Source organism: Macaca thibetana, chromosome 2 (assembly GCF_024542745.1).
Source record: "Macaca thibetana thibetana isolate TM-01 chromosome 2, ASM2454274v1, whole genome shotgun sequence".
NCBI classification, from domain to species: domain Eukaryota; kingdom Metazoa; phylum Chordata; class Mammalia; order Primates; family Cercopithecidae; genus Macaca; species Macaca thibetana.
In genome coordinates, this window is record NC_065579.1 from 147409481 (window position 1) to 147415601 (window position 6121).

The 6121-nt window shown below is 50.5% G+C and overlaps 1 long non-coding RNA gene across 1 annotated transcript; it reads left to right on the forward strand.

Annotated features, from left to right (window-relative positions):
- The first annotated feature begins 1255 nt into the window (after positions 1-1255).
- On the forward strand, positions 1256-4743 carry LOC126949193 (uncharacterized). Its single transcript, XR_007723614.1, has 5 exons — positions 1256-1348; positions 1570-2095; positions 2723-2809; positions 3209-3334; positions 4080-4743. It is a non-coding gene; the product is annotated as an uncharacterized LOC126949193 (long non-coding RNA).
- Positions 4744-6121: the final 1378 nt, after the last annotated feature.

A 6121-nucleotide genomic window follows, 5' to 3' on the forward strand; every position in this document is an offset into this window, starting at 1 on the left:
GGGTCTTTGTCTCTTTGTGCCAGGTCTTTTTGCTTTTCTCTCTCTGTGTCTCTCTCTGCCCATCTCTGCCTCTCTGTGTCTCTGTCTTCCCTGAGGGGGTATGTGTCTGTCTGTCTGTCCACTGGGTCTCAGGCAACTGAAAATACCCCCTGCGTCCTATTTGATGTGCAGTTGTGAGATTCCCTTTGAATATTGCAGCAGCGAGTTGACGGTTGCCAAGGGAACAGGTCAGGAGAAATGGGGGGATTAAGGGGGGGACCGGGAGCCAGGCGGGGGGTGTGGGTACGCTTTTCTGTTTTCATCTTCTTTGGCGCTTTCCTTTTCCAAAGCATGAAAAAGGGCGACAATTTAAAATGATTTTTCAAGAATCAACACGACAGAAATAATGGCTCCTAATTGTGTTGGACTAAAAGCCAGGCAGGGAGAGTGGCAGTTCCCCCTCCTGTGCCTGGAGGGAGTTAATGGCCAGATTCTGGGAGTGGGGTGATTAGAGGGCCTGGAAACCACTTTGCCTGGCACCTGGGGCTGGCATCGCCTGCAGTCGGCTCTCCCTGCTCAGCTCTGAGCGCGATTTCAGACCCCTGCTAAGCCTGGAGCATCACAGCCGGACACGAGATGAGGTTTTGTGGCCACACGTGGAAGTGGGAGGTGCATTGTACCTCTTGCTGGCCTTTTAGCTGGAGGTGGGGGCCAGGGGCTGGGGACAAGAGGTGGGCAGAAAAGGCCAGGCTCTGGCCATTCTCAGACCAGGTACACATTCCAGTTTTCCCAGGCAGCTTTGCAAAAGCATCCTTGCTCTCCTCTGCCCAGCCCCAATTTGGTCATCATGGGGATTAACAGAGATGATCCCTGCACAGCACCCAGCACGGTGCCACACTGGCCTGGCCGGACACACACCAGCCTCTGCTGTCCAAGTTAGAGAACCCTGTGAACTTGGACTGGACTTGAACCATCTGCTTCTGGAATGGCCCCGGTTGTTTCACCAGCATTTACTCACTTGTACACCAGAGTCGTCTGTGAGTAGGATGTGGGTTTGTTCAATAATAATGATTACTTATTAGCTATATAATGAGTAGTAATTATTAATGGACTTGTTTTCTTGTGTCTTTTTCTAAACTGTCTATGCGCCCTTATTCATTTAACCTGCACAGTAAATCTTTGAGATAGGTACTATTATTGTTCCCATTTTACAGATGAGGAAATTGAGGAATTCAGCAACTATAATACAGAAATGAAAGTGCAATGATTTGGGGAAATACAGGAAGTCAGGGGATCAAAGAAGCAGATGCCCCTCTGCTCCCACCACCCTGTTAATGGAAGGCAGAGCCGGAGGGTACCACCAGATGAGGTCTGAGCAGGGTCTGGTGGGGTGTGTGGGTGTCTACTGGGTGCATTGTGCGAAGCTGGGTTTGGAGGGGGGCGTGCACGGACTGTAGACAGGTGTGGAGCTGGGTGTGAAGCCCACCTGGGCAGATTAGGAAGGACCTGGAGTGGGGTGAAGGCTCCTTGCAGGGAGGCCAGGGGGCTCAGGAGAGGGCTGAGCGCCTACATTCTCTTCCCCACTCCCAGCTACCTGTGCGGAACTGAGTTGAAGAACAAGACTGTTACCATCCTGGGACTTCCAGCCCCAGCCAGCCATTGCTTCTGCAGGACCGGACTGCAGGGAGCCAGCTCTGCCCAACAAGAACCCCCAGGAGGGAAGGGCTTCTCCTTTCAGCCACCTGCCCCTCGTCCCCTCCCAAGGCAGCCTGAAGCCTATCCTCTGTCCCTCTCTCTCCGGTTGCTTTGACCGCATCTGTTCCCATTAGTTATCCTACCTCTTTCTAAGAGATGCCTGGTGAGGGTGGGGCTGGGTGGTAGGGACAGTGCCACTGCTCTGTCCTGGAGCCTGCATGTGGCTCCGTGTAGTCTCTTTTCAAGGTAGAAGCTTCTCCCCTCTTGTCAAACCCTGTTCCTGCAGCTCCAAGTGCCAGCTGATGCTGCCCAGGGCGTCTGAGCTGTCTTTCTCACAACCTGCAGGAAATGTGGGTCTGCAGCCTCCACCACTGGGTGAGAGGGAACCAGTATTGGCAACGAGACTGGGAGAAGGACACAGGTAGGAGTTAAACTCTCTATGGAGGCTGCACCTGCAGAGGGAGGTGGTGGGAGGACAGTGTGGGCCCCGGTGTCAGGAGGGCGGCAGTGAAGAGGTGCGGTGGGCCTCGGCTGGTGGGGAGGCCTTGGAAAGGTGGAGAGAAAGGGGCTGAGCACTTCCTGGGGCTCTCTAGCAGCCTGGACCCGTGCCCCAGTGCCTGATAATCGAATTAGGACTGACTGATGCCTTTAAAGACTTCTTTTGGCAACTGGCCTTCCCTCCCCATGGGCCTCCCAGTACTAGGCAGGAGCCTGAGTTTTAGAGAGGTGCTTTTTAGTTTTTATATTCTGATGTTTTGGTATCCTGGGGCTTTGCTGATCTTGGAGGGACCACCCCTTCCAGTTCCTAGAAACAGGAGATGTTCCCCTGCCAGCATGCCTTTTATGTGCAAACCAGCCAGTCCAGAGCTCACACCCAGCCAGCACCTCTCACACTCCGGACCACTGTCGTCCTGCCCTATACCCCCAGGGCCAGGATCAGACACCCAGGGACAGTCCTGTGCCCCAGAGCCCCAAAATTATTCAAATGAATTAACCCTATACCTGCTTACCTAACTCGCTGTTTCTTCTTGTGTATTCTGTAATGGAGGCTCCTGCGCACGACCCCCTCTTCCTCTGCCTCCTGCAGACCCGCTGCTTCTCTACGTGGTGCACCCCCCGCTGTTCCTCAGGATCTGTGAGTAACCGGCCGTCTTTCAAATGGCAGTCTGCTCCTCTGCTGGCCTCACCACACTGAGCATTTAATGCAGCCTCCCAGGGTGTGTGCCAGGCCCCTCCACATGCCCCTGCAGGCCCATCGCTTTCTTCCTCTTCTCGGGGTGCTGGAAGCCTGTCTTTGGCAAGGATGACCCCTGTAGGCTCTGGGCTTCTGGCTTCCAGGCATCTTTGGAGACACCAGCCAGAACCCTAAGGGCAGGGGGAGAGTGAGGTTGGGGGGATTATCCCCGTGCCCTTCCCTACAGGGCATAGGCTCTCTGAGTTACTCTGCAGAGGCCACGGCTCTTCTTGGGTGCCCCGCTCCCATACGGGTTCTTTCTCTGGGTTCCGGGATGTGCTTTCTCTTCTCACCCTGCAGGTCTTGGCATGGCAACGGCTTCCTGCTGTCGCTGGCCCCAAGTGCTTCACCATCACCATTTCCTTGAGCCCTGATGGCTCTTTGTAAACAGTCCTGAGTGAAATGCTCCTTCATTGTTCCACTGGTGTGAGTTTTGGTCTCCTGCCAGCCTTGATAACAGGGATGACAATGGCAGGGCCCAGCTGGACAAGGGGTGGGGGTGATCCCGAAGCATTCATCTTTAGAGAGTTTTCTCATTGATGCTTCAATTAAACTATTCCAGGACAAACCACCAAAATGCTAAATTATGCAGATCAGATGGGAGAAAATAGGCACACCCATTCACCTTCTTAAGTTACTTTTTTCGTTTTTTTAGAGAGAGATAATTGGGACTAAGTGTTTCCCAAAATGTGTTCATTCTTCTACCACCTCCACAATTTTTGTCATATCTGCACACCACCTGTATGATTATTTATCTAATAATTTCCTTTCACTCAGCTTGCTTTTTGAAACAGTCAGCTGTGTATAATTTACATAATTGGAGATATAATTTACATACAGTAGAATTTACCCCTTTGAAGTATGTCGTTCAGTGAGTTTTGACAAATGCACACAGCCACGTGACCACCACCACCGAGACCTAGACTGGGCCACCACCCCCACGCTGCCCTGGTGTCCCTCAGTGGTCAGACCTGTCTACTGCCCGAGGCCCCAGGCCACCCCGATCTGATTCCTGTTCCCAGGGTTTCCCACGGTTCTACCTTTTCCGGAACTTCGTGTGAATGGGGTCATACAGTGTGTGGCTTTTGTATCTCACTCCTTTCACTTAGCGTGATGCTGCCACCCCAACCTTTCTCAGTTTTTTATTTATTTTATTTTTTTTATTTTTTAGGCAGAGTCTTGCTTTGTCACCCAGACTAGAGTGCAATGACATGATCTCAGCTCACTGCAACCTCTGCCTTCCAGATTCAAGCGATTCACCTGCCTCAGCCTCCCGAGTACCTGGGATTATAGGCACCTGCCACCACACCTGTAATTTTGTATATTTAGTAAAGACAGTGTTTCGCTATGTTGGTCAGGCTGGTCTTGAACTCCTGACCTCGGGTGATCTGCCTGCCTTGGCTTCCCAAAGTGCTGGAATTACAGGCATGAGCTACCTTGCCTGGCCCACTTTTTTTTTTTTTTTAATCAAGCTAAAACCAAAACCATAATGTACTCATTTTATTGTCCAACATTCTTGTTTCTGTATGCTTTGTTTGCCTGTAATAATTCAACAAACCCATAGCCTGGCTCTGATTTTGAAACGCTTTCAGGCAGTAGAATTCTCCCTTCTTAGTTGTGACAAATGCATACAGTTACGTATCCACCACCACAAGCAAGGTACAGACAGTGCCGTCACCCCAAAAACCTCCTGAGCCTCCCTTTGCCATAAATCACTTCCTCCTCCCCAAACCCACCCCCTGAAGCCACTGAGCTGACATCCCTCCCATAGGTTTACTTTTGCCAGAGTTTCATGTGAGTGGAATAGATGTGGCCTTTCAAGTCTGGTGTCTGTCACTGAGTACTATTTTATTGTACAGATGTGCCACTGTCCCTTAATCCATTCACCAGCCGATGGACACTTGGTTGTTTCTGGTGTGAACATGTTATGAATAAAGCTGCTATAAATATTTGTGCACAGGTCTTTGGCCATATGTGTTCATTTCTCTCACCTCGCACAGACTGGCAGGGTTGTATGGGAAATGTATGTATAGCTTTATAAGAGATGGCCCAACTGTCTTCCAACCAGGCAGCACTCTTTCCCTTCCCACCAGCAGCGTGTGAGAGTTCCAGTAGCTCTGCATCCGTCTGCACTCAGCTGTGAAGTTTTACATTTTAGCAGATTGAATAGGTGTGAAGTGGTAGCTCACTGTGGCTTTAATTTGCATCTCCCTAATGACTAAGGACACTAATGATGTTGAGCATCCTTTTGGAGGCTCATTTCCACCTGTATCTCATCTTGGGTGATGTATCTCTTTAACTCTTTTGTCCATTTTTATTGGGTAAAGGTTTGCCTTTTTCTTATGGAGTTGTAGGAGTTTACTTTATATTCTAGACATCAGCCTTTGGTCAGATATATGTTTGGCAAGTATTTTTCCCAGTCCTTGGATGCTTTTTCATTCTCTTAACAGTGTCCTTTTTCTTTCTGTTAACTTTTTTTTTTTTTTTGAGACAGGGTCTTGCTCTGTCACCCAGGCTGGAGTGCAGTGGTGCAATCTTAGCTAACTGCAGCCTCAACCTCCTAGGCTCAAGAGACCTTCCCACCTCAGCCTCCTGAGTAGCTGGGACCATGAGTGGGCACCACCACACCTGGCTAATTTTTGTATTTTTGTAGAGATGAGGTTTTGCCATGTTGCCCAGGATGGTCTTGAACAACTGGGCTTAAGTGATCCACCTGCCTCAGCCTCCCAAAGTGTTGAGATTACAGGTATGTACCACCACATCCAGCTTCTTAATGTGTTTTTTCAAAGAGCCGGGTGTTGTCAAGGGTCTTCCCACCTCTCCACACCACCTTCAGATTCCGCAGCCTGATGATGTTTGCCTTTAGTCTCATTGCCTTGAGTTACTGGATGGCTGCCCAGTTCTGGGCATCACACCCAAGGTTCAGAGCAGGAAGAAGAGCAAAGGCAGACAGAGCAGGGCTGGGCCAGCCAGCCAGGGACCCAGGGTGGCACATTGAAGGAGGCATTGGTCTTGGTGCATGGCCCTGATGGTGAGCACCTCCTTAAATATGATACCCTGGGCACCTCTCTTGCCTCACCTTAGTCCCAGCACTAGCACAGAGCTGGGAGTTTCCTTGCCTTTCTCTTATCATGTGATCTCTCTCCCAGAAGCTCTCCCAGCAGACTGCTCTATGTCTCATGGTTAGAACTTGGACTGTACTCATAGCCATTC